At 43.6% G+C, this 14,392-nt stretch overlaps 1 protein-coding gene across 2 annotated transcripts in view; it reads left to right on the top strand.

The window, feature by feature from the left end:
- Positions 1 to 14,392, top strand: part of Sulf1 (sulfatase 1) — a 168,490-nt gene that overhangs the window by 42,107 nt on the left and 111,991 nt on the right. For both annotated transcript variants that reach the window (XM_038347546.1, XM_038347548.2), the window contains exon 2: positions 681 to 775. The gene's annotated coding sequence lies outside the window, so the exon portion shown is untranslated. The remainder of the gene's footprint in view (positions 1 to 680; positions 776 to 14,392) is intronic.

Below are 14,392 nucleotides of genomic sequence, written 5' to 3'. Positions count from 1 at the left end.
CACGAGAAAGAACTAAAAGGGAAAGGAAATAGTGAATTGTTAAATGGTGTGCAACTTTCCTATTCTATCCTGCTATTTCCTCGTCTAACCTATACACTGTACACACATTTACCCAGCCCCGTGTACTTGTTAAAATGTGATATTCTAGGCTGCATGAAATAAAGCATTGAAACGAGTGCTGCTTCTTATGCTACGTGTCTGCATTTACTCGGGACACATTTGCACCTGTTGTAAATGCAGAAGGGAAACGAACTGAACCTCTTGTGAAGGCTTCCTTTGCTACTCATCAACTAATAATTGTGGAAAGATCCTATGATTCTGCGCATTTCCCTTAAGAATAGATCCTGCAATCTGAAATTAGACGTCCCTCCACTTTTAAATGGGAGACACACTGGAAGTCTTTATAAAAAGGAATTCTCCTTTATTGAAACTATGAAATTCAAACAAAGAATAATATGAAATGGTATTAATGGGAAGCCATTCCCGTAAAGGAAAGGCAAAATGGAAGCTTCTCGAAAAGGGCTGAATTACCCGGTGTGCTTCGAAGAATTAATGTGTGCTTGTCAGAAGATTATTCCTCGTGGTATTCTCCGTTTGAGGCTGTGAGAGCGTAACATCTGAGAGATGGGAGACATTGCTGACAGAAATGCCATGGCTAACACCTTTGTTCCCCATCCCAGGTGCTGAGGGCCAGCCGCCATCATCTGGAGAAGGTGAATCTGGCAAATGACATGAAGGTTCTTCAAGGCAGAGTCATTGCAGGGAAGCTTCAAAGGTACTCATCTAAGTTTTCTCTCTTAACTAATTGAAGCGGGACCACCTGAGCGGTGTGTGCCACTTTGGCTAGTAGACGGGAGGGAAAGTTTGAGCGCTAACCGGAACCTGAGTCCGTGGTCCTACCCCTTCCTATGCCTTTGTTCGTCTTAGCGGAGAGAGCCAGAAGAGGCCTTGGATTTGGCAGTCAGGTCATAATAATAAATAGGACTCTAAAGAGTCACATGACTTAACATGATCTGCTTGTTCAAAAGTAAGTTCTGCCTCACAAGAGTCAAGAAATGCATGGCGGGCCAGCCTCCTCAGCCACCCCAGTGTACCGCAATGTCAGAAGTAGAGAGACGCCATCCATCCTGTTCACAGCTTGTCTTCACACTTTCCTGCCTGAGAAGATAAGTGTTAGCATCTAGAATGTCACGGGAATGGGAAGAGCTGTGGAGACCTGCCACAGCAACTAGACATTGGTCCCCCAAACACATTCAGGAGTTGAATTTCCTCCAAGGAGTATCCCTCAAGTGTCCAATTCAACCCCAGTTCAAGCTTATGCAGTAGAAACTGCTGGGTTCCCACAGTAGAAACTGTTGAGTTCTTTCGGTCTCTGATTTTTTTTTCCCTCTTCAACATCCATCAGCCTTTGCTTGGTGTTCCTTCAAAGACTCGCATTGGCTCAGGTTGTCTTGGAAACAGTCCCCTAGCCACCAGAAAGCTCATGAATCTCACACAGGGAAATAAAACAAAGCGAAATCTTCTCTTCTGCTCTGTCTGGATTTCAAGTCTGTCTTCGGAGGGGGTTTAATTCAGTCTCCCTGTGCATGACAAGTGAAGAGAGGCATGGCCAGAGAGTCGGACCCAGGGTGACTGTCCTGTCTCAGTATTCCATCCTAGACCCTTTCCAGCAGGCTTTCTCTGTCTGGGAGCTGATGGGGCGGGATATGGCTATGACAGGACACTCCACTAGCTATCTGCGCGTGGAATCCATAGGGAGGGGAGATTTTTGGAAAGGAGCCTTCCTATGTCAAAGCCGGCAGCAGCTGCGTGAGGCGGCACATGCCTGCAATCCTATGATATGGAAGAGGAGGAAGGAGGACTGAGAGTAGGAAGTCAGCCTGGGCTACCCAGCAACACCCGGCCTCTAGCAAAACAAATCCTCTTGCGAACAGGGGAGGAAAGCATTCCCAAGTTATACACGTAGGAGAAAGTTCTGGAAACGAAACCGCGACCTCTCAGAGTTCTCTACTTCTCCAGTCAGTTTGCCAAGCATCTCTTTGTGACCCTCAAGGCCTGCGCGTTAGGTTCTTAGGGACCAAGTTTGGCCTTGAGTACGATGCCCCCCGGAAGTTAACAATGGAAGTTCATGCTCAGAATTACAGAAACTGACGTTGGAAACCTCAGCATCGCCTGCTGCTTTCCAGCTATCTCATAGCATCTTCGGGTGGTCCGTGCTAGGAAATGGCCTCTTTTCTGGAATTTGCTCTTTTTTATCTGAACAGTCACCTTTCATGTCACACTTGCCTCTTTTTCATGAGAAAATTTCCCCTTTCGGTGTTCCGCGCTTTTCAGTTTTTAGCATAGTCTTTTTGTGAGGAAGTAGGCTCTTTCCTGTTTTACTGGACCATCGTCTTCTGTTGAGCTTTAACATGCTGGACTGCATTTCTTATTTTATTTTATTTTTATTTTTTGGTTTTTCGAGACAGAGTTTCTCTGTGGCTTTGGAGCCTGTCCTGGAACTAGCTCTTGTAGACCAGGCTGGTCTCGAACTCACAGAGATCCGCCTGCCTCTGACTCCCGAGTGCTGGGATTAAAGGCGTGCGCCACCACCGCCCGGCTTGGACTGCATTTCTTAACAACCTGTGGGCTCCCTGTAGAATTCCTTTCAATCAATCTCCTTTTTCCACATTTGGACAGGAAAATTCAAATTTCCGGTCTGAGTGGCTGTCCCTCCCAACCACGTCTGCATTCATGTCCTATTGAGCCTCCTATTCAGGGAGTTTAGTAGAAAGAAACAGTTCCTTTTAGAATAGATCTGGACAGTTGGCACCATTTTGCTGACTACTGAGGCCACATATTTGTGGCCTGTGACATTTCCTTTGCTTCTCTATTCATGCTGCCGTGGGTAGTGTTCTTTTGCTTAATATTCCTCAGCGTCAAAAGCTACCTGTTGAGAACAGGGAGGTATCTCAGCCTATAAAAGTGTTTGCTTTTGAGACCTGATACCTGAGTAAGATCCCCCAAACCATGTAAATATGAAAAGAAAGAGGACACTCACCAAAGTTGTCCCACACCTGAAGTATGTTCATGCCCCTAATGGCTATTAAGGTTAAATAAATGTATACGCACGTGAGCACTTGCACACACACACACACACACACACACACACACACACACACAAGTGACCCTCTTGGACTAGGGATGTAGCTCAGTGCTAGGCCACATTTCTAGCATGAGCGAGGTTCTGGTTCCTTCTCCAGCATCACTAACTAAACAAATCTGCTTCTCTAGTTCTAGAAGTTGGTATTTTCTCCAAGATATATAACACAAACAACTGAACCAGGAGACACAATTGGCAAGCCTCCAGCTCCTGCGGACCTGGCGTGTTACTTGTCTGGCTTGTCAGGCAACAGCACTCTTGACAGGAACAACTTAAGGGAAGGCAGGTTGTCTTGACTAACAGTTTCAGGTTAGCATGGTCGGGCAACAGCTTCGTCCTCTGTGGGGCGAGACCTCACAGAATAAGTTGGTCACATCTTGGCAGTTCAGCAAGAGAGTTTATGTGGAAACCGAATTAGATGCCACCTTCAAGGCCTGTGTCAACTGCTAGACCGTCTCGCAGACAGTGTCAGAAGCTGAGGACTGAGTGTTTAAACACTGGGCCTGTGAAGGTCATTTCACATTTAAAGCATTACAGTTGGATTGCCAGAAGACTGACTTTTTTTAAATTCATCTATTTTTATTTTATGTATATGAGTGTTTTGCCTGCATGCCTGGTACCACAGAGACCAAAAGAGGGGTTGTGTTCCCTGAAACTGGAGTTGCAGACAATTTTGAGCCACCATGCTTGAGCTGAGAATCAAATCAAGGTCCTCTGCAAAAGCGACACATCCCCCTAAGTGCTGAGCCATCTTGGAGTGTGTGTGTGTGTGTGTGTGTGTGTGTGTACGCGCGCGCGCGCGCGCGTGTAAGAGGAAAAAGAGAACAATAGGGTGTTTATGGGTGCCATGTGGGTGTGTCAGATAGGTTGTAATATGAAAGTCACCAAAAGAACCCTGAAAACTCTGTCTCGGGACCCTTGGGAGCTTCTCAGTGCTCACATAGAAAGTGTTTACATGTGGGAACAGATTATTAACGTCCACTGAGCACAGTTTCCAGCTAGAAATATGCCTGCCCAAATAGAAATGGCTGATTCTGTCCGTTCTGGGCTCTGATATATCACTGCTGGGCAAGGTTTGGTGCACCTAGGTGTGTTAACTTACAAAAAGGGCTTGGTTGTTTGTAAGGAAATTAAGACTATGTGCAGCCCTGCTGATAGCTGCTTGCTTTTGTTTTGAGGTAGGGTCTCCCATAGTGCAGGCTGGCATTGAACTCACTGTGTAGCCAAGGATGACCTTGCATTTCTGACCCTCCTGCGTACACCTCTGAAGTGTTGGGATTTTAGGAGGGTTCCTCTAAGCCCTATTAGAAAGTCCGAGGATTGAACCCAGGGCTTTGTGCACATAAACGCTACATCCCCAGTCTTGACAACACCTAACTGGATTGGAAATTAAAAATACATTTTCTATATTTACTCTGTGTGTGTGTGCGTGTGCATGTTCGTGTGTATGTGTGTGTGTGTGTGTTTGTGTGTGTGTGTGTGTTTGTGTGTAGGACTCAGTTCTTTCCTTTTACCACATGGGTCCTATAGATCAAGCTCAGGTTGTCCATGTTGGCAACAAGTGCCTTAATCCAGAGGGAACACTTTGCCACCAAGGTAGTACATGTTTTCAAATTGTTTATTTGTGTGTGTGTGTGTGTGTGTGTGTGTGTGAGAGAGAGAGAGAGAGAGAGAGAGAGAGAGACAGAGACAGAGACAGAGACAGAGACACAGACACAGAGACACAGAGACACAGAAATAGACAGAGGGTGTTTATGAGTACCACATGTACCTGGAGGCCAGAGCGTATAGACTCCCTTGGAGCTGGAGTTAGACAGTTTTGACGCATCATATGGATGCTGAGAATCAAACCTAGGTCCTGCTGAAAGAGCAGTAACTTCTTAACCACTGAGCCATTTCTCCATCCATCCTCCAACCCCATCCTTACAAGCATGCGTTACACAGACAGACAGCTCTGTGCTTATGACACTATATTCTGTACAATACTGAAAGTCATATATAATATATTAATTTAAATTTAAGTGACTTTACAATTTCTCATCAAGTATACTATTAAACCATATCTTTTCAAAGAGCCCGAAATTGATGCAGACTGTAAACACTGTTAAAAATCATTCCTCTTGGTATCCAGTAAGCACTTAATGCTTCTCCAAATTCATGCCAATGTATACACGCTCTTGTTTTATGAAGACTCTTTCTCATTAACGGAGGCAACAGAATGCTAATATTATTTAAAAGGGTGCATTAATTTTAAGACAGCATAATAACTGCCATGAAATTTTAAAAAGCATTAAAAGAAAACAAAAAATTACCCACAACTCAAATACATCAGTCTTTTCTGTGTGAATATACATTTGGGATAATAACAGAAAATTGCTGCTGTGTGGCTGCTTAGTTTTAACTCTTTGTTTTTAGATGTTACCCTGCTGGGGACTAATTCCAGCCCGAGCACTTTAGCTTCCTCCAAAAGCAGCAATTCTACACCGTAGTGTTCAGCATCGCGTAGAACTGCACACAGGGAAGATAGAGAACTTTATTCTGATGGTCCTTCTTTAGGTAACAAACAGCTTACAGTTTGTGCATTGCCTTCGTAGTTCTACTTGACTTGTGCATAACTCTCTTACATGAGCCGGGACACATGTTGCTTTTGCTTTTTCCCCAGAAGACACAACATTCCAGAAGCACAGTGGATAGGAAGTCTGTGGCTGTATTCCAGTGCTGCATTGCCCTTTCAACCTTGGGAGGCTAAAAGACTTTGACATGTGACTTCAACAAAAATCTAAAATCAAAATTTAAGAAAGGGAAAGTCACACATTTTTGTACACATATATGTAGACATTAAGCAGGTCCCGTTAGGCAGTTCATCCTCAAATCCAGTGAGCTTGCAGGGTTTACTGGGTTTTGTTTGTGGTGCTGAGGAGGCAACCCTCTGAAGGTGGATCTCTCTACTCTGGAGCCTGGTGAGTTTGCATCCATAGACGATAGTAGATACCAATGGGATGAGAAATCTGGTCCCATTGGGTTGTGCTGTCGCTAGCTGACACAACTTCTATTCTCATTAAATCAAAACCTGTCCCACCATTCAACAAGGCTCAGCAGCTCTGGCCACCAATAGAACAGCGCTTTGTTTTACAGAAGGAGGAGGCCAGCTACAGGGGCTTTGCCCGGCCAAGGAAAGCCTGTCTGCCCTTGCCGTAATGATACATTCTGACAGGAAGTTAACAGGAAAAGCACATTTCCCTGTTGAGAGAATGCAGTCCAATTATGTTGAGGGCTGGGGCTGCGAGACATTGACAAGTGACCATCAGGAGAAAAAGAATGGGATGATGTCATTCTTTGCCAGGACAATCACTGAAATGAAATCAGGTCATACAACAATAGTCTTGTTCTGTGCTGGCAGCCAGACGTCGTTAGAACAGATTCCTGTGCTGTGGGTGTTTCTCAGACAGGATCGCGGGACCACCGCTCACAAGATCATGTGTCCTCCTAAATCCTGAAGGCACACAAGACAAGCAGAGTCTTTCCATCTGAGGTGGAAATGACCCACACTGGGGTCTGTCACTTGTTTAAGCTGACAAGGTCACAACTCACTATAGAAAAAAGTGACCTGATTCTTACAGCATGTTTTCTGTAGAGAAACAATCCAGGCACACAGCTTGATACCAGATCCAATGTTTTTAATCAGGGTTCCTTATTGTAGGAGAGTTCTGACTGGCACACTCCAGTTCAGAAGGGATGTATCCCTCCCTACACAGTTTCAGGAAGTCTCTTTCTGAAAAGAGGCACTGCCTCATGATGGGCTAGAGCAGTATTTCAGGGCTTACCCATTCTGCTTACAAAAGAATCATTTGGTCTCTGTGGCTCATCCCGGATTCCCAGTTTCAGTGACAAATATACTCAATTTCATACTTCTTCTCTCAGAAATATCCAATTTGACCTCATTTATCTGCTCAAATTTCACAAGAGTGCGTGATAATTGCAACTGAAGGGTAGACTTTCGGAGAAGCCGTGCCCAGAATAATTAGGCAGAAAGGTCAAACTGCTGTCGCACCACTGATAGAGCCTCAGAGAAATTAGCCATTGGCCAAGACTTTTCTATGTGGTTTTACAGTAAAAAGGAAAGACTTTGTGCAGGTGCCTTACTAAAACGTGTAGCTTGAAGACTTGCAGAAAACGTTCATTCTTAGTGAAGCCAAGGTCTTCAAGGGCATGAATGCGTCCCGGATCTTGTGTGTGCTGTAGCGTATGTGAAAATCTTAAAAGAAAAATAATGACGGAATTCATCCTCACTTTGTGCTTTTGTTCTTGAGTTGCTCGGGAGTCTCACCATGTTATCTAAGGTTTAGAGACATTGTGATCTGTGTGAGGCAAATGTGTTTGAAAGCCCTTTAGGTTACTGCTACCGAAGTGCAAAGAGGGGCGTTTAGATAGAGTTGTATCTCGGGCTGATGTTAAAGCAAACAATACTACCCGTATTTGGAAATGAAAGGCAGATTAGTTTGAAAAGATCAGTTTTGTTTTTATTAATGTGTATGTGTGTGTATATACATGTGTGTTCAGGTGCCCAGGGAGGCCAGAAAGGGGAATGGGGTTCCCTGGAGCTAGAGTTGCTGGTGGTGTGAGCCTCCTGATCCAGGTGCTGGGGCCTGAATCCCGGTCCCCTGTGTGAGCACTAAATACTCTTAATCGCTGAACCATCTCTCCAGCCCCAGGGCAGCTGTTTTCAATTTAAAAATGAATAAATATTTCTGAAAAACTGTCAGCACTATCATAAGCTCCCAAATTTCCACTTCCAGTTTCCTTCCTATTTGTTCTTGCACGACATCTAAGTCCCTTGTTTAGCACCAGCGCACACCAGCATCTAAAATGCACTTAGCTCTTTAAGCAAATCTATTTACAAACCAAGTAATTAGGTCCTGGCATCTTTTAATGAGATTCACAATAAAATTAATTTTAAGAGCTATTAGCTTTTATATTTTTTTAGCAATAAGGGAGTTAGTGGCTTGATGGATTTTTGTATTCTGAGAAGGGGGAGGGAGAGAGGGAGAGAGAGAGAGAGAGAGAGAGAGAGAGAGAGAGAGAGAGAGAGGGAGGAAAGCCTAAATGCCCCAGGTATTTAATTAATCCATCCTCATTCTACAATTCATAGGCGCCTAGTCCAGCCAGAAGAGCCTGTGTGAGGGTGCTTAGCACTGCATGAGATATGGCCCGCTGCCATTCTGAGTGGTCAGTACTATGCTACACGGATCACAGGGACTTTGTCTCCTGAAGATAAGAGTATAGAACTGAGAACCAAGAACGTACGCTGGATCTGGTGTTAGGCCCTCAGCCTCCAACTTTCTAGGGAATTAGAATGTACTTTTCTCATTTCCCCGGCTGGGATGTTGTAAATAAAGAATGGGAAAGCACTTTAGGGGGAAACAGCCCTGGAAGCCACTCAAACCTAACCTCCCGCTCTTGTAAAAGACTAAGGCATTGTGTGATGATCATTAGCTCCCATCAGAACGTGTTGTTCCCAGCACCTTATTGCTCCTCATTATTCTTTTAGCTCTACGTCTGTCTGCCGGTAAACTAATCCCAATGTGTGTTTTTGATGGTTGGCTCATATTCAAAACTCTTTGGCAAAAAAGAAGCCGTGTAATCCCCAGGATTCCAACTCTATGTTCAGTGCTAGGGAATAGAGAACTCTAAGTCAATCAAATAGAATAAAGACTATTTATTAGCTTCAGCACTGGAAGAGAAGAGAATTGGTAAGGACACACATGTGGTCATAGTTGTTGAAGTTCAGCTAAGGAATGGCTCTGAGCAGAACGTTAGGAAGAAGACTATGTTAAGATCAACTCCCAGGGGAGTGATTCTGCCTGTTGATTGGCTCCTGCCAACCACTAAAAATGGTTGGAAGACCATCTTTATCAGGATCCTCTGACAGATCCTTACCCGCTCCAACACACAAACACAATTCAAAACACCAAAATGACAACCCCCAGCCTGCTCTCAGTGTCTATCATGGACTTTCTTCTCAGGGAGATGTTCAGTTTTTGTGTTAGCTTTTCCTACCCTCAAGCACAGATTCACGGAACTCCTTTCCAATTGATCACATCCAGGATCTCCGCTTAGCAGTGCTGAAACGTCCCTTCTGGGTGAAAAGAGAGGAATGCAGTTTATAGTTCTCATTTGGAAGTCTACCCAGTTTAATGAATTTTCTCCCCAGGTGTGAAAGTATTAAGGCAGAGATCATGTGGCGTGACTTGTGTATACATGTATGAGCATCCGTTCCAGCAACAGTTAGCCCCTCACAGTGACAGGCAATAATTCTGACGATCAAAACATTGGGCTTTTGTTAAGCAGCAACTCATAGACAGTAGAGCCTTGCAATTGACCTGGTTATAATTAGACTACGATATCGGCTTTTGAGGCTATCTAGAAATATATACAATGATGCCCACTGGAGTGGCATATAAAGAACCCTTCCTACTTTAAGGAGACTTCAGGAGGGTTGCAGGAGTTACCACCTGCAAAGATGTCTTTCCTGAAATCCAAGTCCTCTTGTTATATCCCTAATTTATACTGACCTGTGAGAAAAATGAACAAAGATTAGGAATGCTGATTGCTGCCTGCATTTGCATCCCTGCATTGCTGTTTTTTTTTTTTTTTTTTTTTTTTTTTTTTTTTTTTTTTTTTTTTTTTTATACCTGGGGCTTCATTTCTTTGTTACGGGTCAGATGGGAATGTCTCTCAAAAACTTACTTGCTGAAAGTCTCAATTACATCCTTAGTGAGATGCTCAGAGGTGGGACTTCAGGAAGGGATTAGATCATGAAGCATCTGGCCTCATCAATGGGTTAGCCCATGAGTGGATCTGTATCTGATGACAGCATTGGAAGCTTGGCTGGAGGAGCAAGGTCACTAGGTATATGCCCCTGAAGGGTAGACACCATCCCTGACCCATCCCTTCATCTTTCTCAACCCTTGGCCTGCTTGCTGGGTACCCCGGGCTTAGAGACTTTCCTCCACCACCATGGTCTTGCTTTGCCACGGCCTAAAAGCAATGGAATCAGTTGGCTGTGAACTAACTGAAGGTGCTAGCACCCTGTCCAGTGGAAAATAATCTTTCTCCTTTACGTTTCTCACCTTGGGAACAAAACAGTGACCAACACAGAAGGTTAAAGGAAGATTACAAGGTGGGGAAAGAAGAAAGGAGTCTAAGTTCCCACGAAGGACTGAAGAGATGGGCAAATGGACAGGGCTTTGGTGGAAGAGATAAAGTGAGACTGAAGATGGGAGTCCCTTGGACCTCTGATTAAATTAATTATGAAATTAGAGTAGAAGAGAAAAACAAATAGAGTGAATGAGGCAGTGAGCAAGAAAAGAATCTCTGCTCCTACTTTGTGCTTCCCTGTCAACTTCCGCCTTTGCTTTATTCGCCATGCTGGAGGTTCCAGTCATCTTGGTGCTGGTAGAAGAGGACGTGTTCCAGGGATATGCACAGGACAAAGAAAAATAAACATAAAATTTAAACAAAGAAGGTTCTGTATACAGTAGTTATCCAAAATGCTTGTCCACAAATATAGATTTCAGAAATTTTTTTCTAAATTTGGAATAGTTACATACATCGTGAGATCTCAGAGGTGAGAAAGGCTCAAATCTAAACACAAAACGCTTTATATTTCATGTAAACCTTGGACACACAGCCTGATGGTAATTTCTTACAATATTTTTGATAGCTGTGTCTGCAAAATAATGGCTTGGATTTCTGCTTCTCATGCAGTGTGGGTGTTAAAAGTTGAAGATTCTGAATTTTAAATTTATCAAAAGGCGATGTTTATGGCATTTACTATACTCTTGTCACCATGTTTATAGCTAATTGGGCCTTTGACTTTTTCAGTAATTGTTTCTTAAAATATCTTTCTGTTGCCACCACTTTCTTCTGGACTCCAACTCCAAGTGTGTCCCCGCAGCTAATGCTGCAGTCACCCCACCAGTCACTGAGACAGAATTCATAGACTTCTGCTCCAGTATTGCTTTTTTTTTCTGTTTAGTGTTTCTATCTGATTGTTTTTACCAGTGCCATTACTTTATTATTGTCCATTTTTTTCTTAAAACTCTTTGTCATTGTTTAAAATTGGGTCTCACTATACATATCCCTGGCTGGCCTGGAACTCTGCATAAACCAGGCTGGCCTCAAACTCGCAGAGATCTGTCTGGCTCTGCCTGCTGGGTGCTGGGATTAAAGGCCATGCATGCTAAGCTTCTGTCAAATTCCTGAGCAGATATGCAACTTGTATATGCAACATGCCGAAGTCCTCTCATAGACTAATTCTATCTTTAACCCCACCTCCCTGCCCACCAAGTTAGATCCTAAACCTTTTCTTTTCTTTCCTTCTTCCTCCCCTAGGATGCTGGGGACTGAAACCAGGGCCTCACACGCATTCACAGTACTTCACTGAGCTATGTCCCTAGGCTTCCTGGCTCTTTTTAACTTCTCTTTAAGACAAGGCCTCCCTACATGGCTCAGGCTAGTCTTTGGCTTCGGACCCTCCTGCTCCTGCTCCCTCCTTCTGAGCAGCTGGGGTTAGAGGCAGACCCAACTTCTTTATTTCCACACTTCTATTGATTCCACCAACTGATCTACAGTTCTAGCCATGATTTCATCTTGTCCCCTTAGGCTCTGAGATCCTTACAGGGAATGATGGGATCTCACTGAGCTCTGCATTCCCCGTGGGGAACAGAATGTTTAGCACATGGCGCACATTACAGACAATATCGAATGAAGGAAATGAATGACTGTCTTCAAAGCTCTCCATAATGGTGGAGGTCTGTATATTAGGGGAGTCTGATCTAAATGCCTATGTGTTTTTGTGACATGTGCTTGTTTTCAACAATGGAGAAGTCCATTGAGCAACAAAAGCTAAGAAGCTAGAAATGAGTGCTGGGACTGGACTAATTCTGTACTAAGCTTACTTAATAGTCTTCATAACTCGACGACTGCACCCAGAAGAGAAAAGTCATGTTTCCAGGGATGATAGGACAGCGATGACATGAAGCTGGCAATCGGAGCGTCTGCCTTCGGGGGTTTCTGTCTCTAACTATGAATAGCAGGATTACAACTTCGAGAGTCTTCCGAAGTATTCCGGTAGCTTTCTGAGTTAAACTTGGTTGGCCTTTTGACTGTCTAACTTGCTGCCTTCCTATGTCAAAAAGTCAATGCAAAAGAAAAGAAAAGTCAAATTGCCGGGAGTGACAGGGAAGGAGAAGGAGAAGGAGAAGGAGAAGGAGAAATTCCTCCATTTTCATGGCCAAAGATTTTTTTCTAAAATCTTTTTAAAAGATTTGCTTGTTTTTATTTTGTGTGAATGAGTATTTCCCTGCATGTATATATGTGCACAGCATGTGTGCCCTGTGCTCTTGCAGGCCAGAATAGGGCATCAGATGTCCTGGAACCAAAGCTATGGATCATGGTAAGCCACCATGTGGGTGCTGGGAGCTGGAGTCAGGTCCTCTGCAAGATCATCAAATGCTCTTAAGCTCTGAGGCATCTCTCCAGCCCTCTAAACTCTTAATAAAATACAATAAAAATAACTTTCATACAAAATAATATCCATAGCTGAAAAAATGTAAGATTTATAGAAGTCTCTTAAAAATCGGTGATGCAAAATATCTCTAAATATAGGGACATCTTTCCTTATCATAGCTTCAACTCATGACTGAAGGGCCCCTGAGATTCGGAAGTATTCCAACTATACAATGTACACATACCACCTACTTTGTAGTTAAAATCTTGTTCTCATAATATTGTTATGACACAGCCTTCGAATATTTAATCTCTCTTTATGTCTAGAGCAGTGGTTCTCAACCTTCCTAACGCTACAGCCCTTTAATAATAGTTCCTCACATTGTGGTGACCTCCAACCATATAATCATTTCATTGCTACTTCATAACTGTAATTTTGCTACTATTATGAAGCATATGATAACTATCTGATGTGCAGGATATCTGATATGTGACCCCTGTTGGGTCCCGACCCACAGGCTGAGAACCACAGGTCTGCAGGTGTGTTAAAAATCTTTTGTCCTTCCTCTCCCCGCCCCCTGCTGTCTTTCTAGCCTCTTTCAGTTTAATAGCGGTATTTTATGTCAAGGACGACTGCCCTGAGTATGCTGACCGTGCTTTTGGCTTCTTCTAGTCGTCTTTAGCAAGTCACCCTTTTAACTCTGTCCTTCGATTACACAACCTGCCAGGTAAAAGTAATAATTTGACCTCTTCATGGATGTTAAGACCCCCAGCAATTCTAACAGCAGAGCAAAAATCTAGTGCATTATTGTGGCACACATTTCAATGGAATGCTTTTCTGTTTCAGGTCAGGGTGAAATGCCATTAAAAGAGCAGAGATTTAAGTTCGTGGTTGTGAAACTGTTTAAAGCTAAGGGTTTAATTTCACTTTGGGTTTTTTTGTGTTTTGTTTTGTTTTTGTGTTTTTTTTTTCCCAAACATTCTCTCCCTTGGTTTACATTGCCCAGTTAAGAATTCAAATGGAGGCCTTTGCCAAAGCCTCAGGTTCCACCTGGTTTGAGGTTGAAGCCACATGAAGCCACTGCATTTTGCATAGTTTCCATTTGAAATGATCTAGCAGCTGGGGTTCTCTTTCAGGGTGGGCCAGGCTTGGGGGGGGGGGACACTTGGCCAAGCCTTTAGACGAACCTGCTTGAAGTTTTGATTTTATATCAGACCCTAAAAGGAGGCCACTCATCCAGCTCCACCTTTCAAAGGCTGTCATTGTAATGTCCCCCGAGTGTGTGTATTCATTCCCTCCTAAGAGTGAGGTGTAATGACACTTCATAGTGTAAGGTAGGGAGCATTTTTCAGCTGCTTGGCATTCACTCTAATTGGGAAACCAGACGGGCTGGGGAACAGAGCTCTGGTGTCAGGCAAAGCATTTGGAGGAAAGAATTTCTTTTGATGTCTCAACAAAAGGATTTTCAAGTAAATAGCTCAGAGACCCATTTAATTCATTTTTTTTGGCTTTGTTTCTTCCTTTACTCAAGCATTCGTCAATGCAACCGATATTCATTGAGCATTGCTACTTGCCAGGTGTGTTTAAAATGCCCATCACCGTGACAGAATACCTGAGAAAACCAACTCGGGAAAACGCTTCGTCTGAGCTAATGGTCCTGTGTTTGGGGCCTGACTCAGGAGAGTACTTCAAGGCAGAAGCATATGCTCATTACACAGAAGGGAAAGGGATCCCAAAAT

This window comes from Arvicola amphibius, chromosome 11 (genome assembly GCF_903992535.2).
Source record: "Arvicola amphibius chromosome 11, mArvAmp1.2, whole genome shotgun sequence".
In the NCBI taxonomy this organism is placed as follows: Eukaryota; Metazoa; Chordata; class Mammalia; order Rodentia; family Cricetidae; genus Arvicola; species Arvicola amphibius.
Note: the sequence above shows the minus strand (reverse complement) of the source record. Positions and strands in the feature narration are given on the sequence as shown.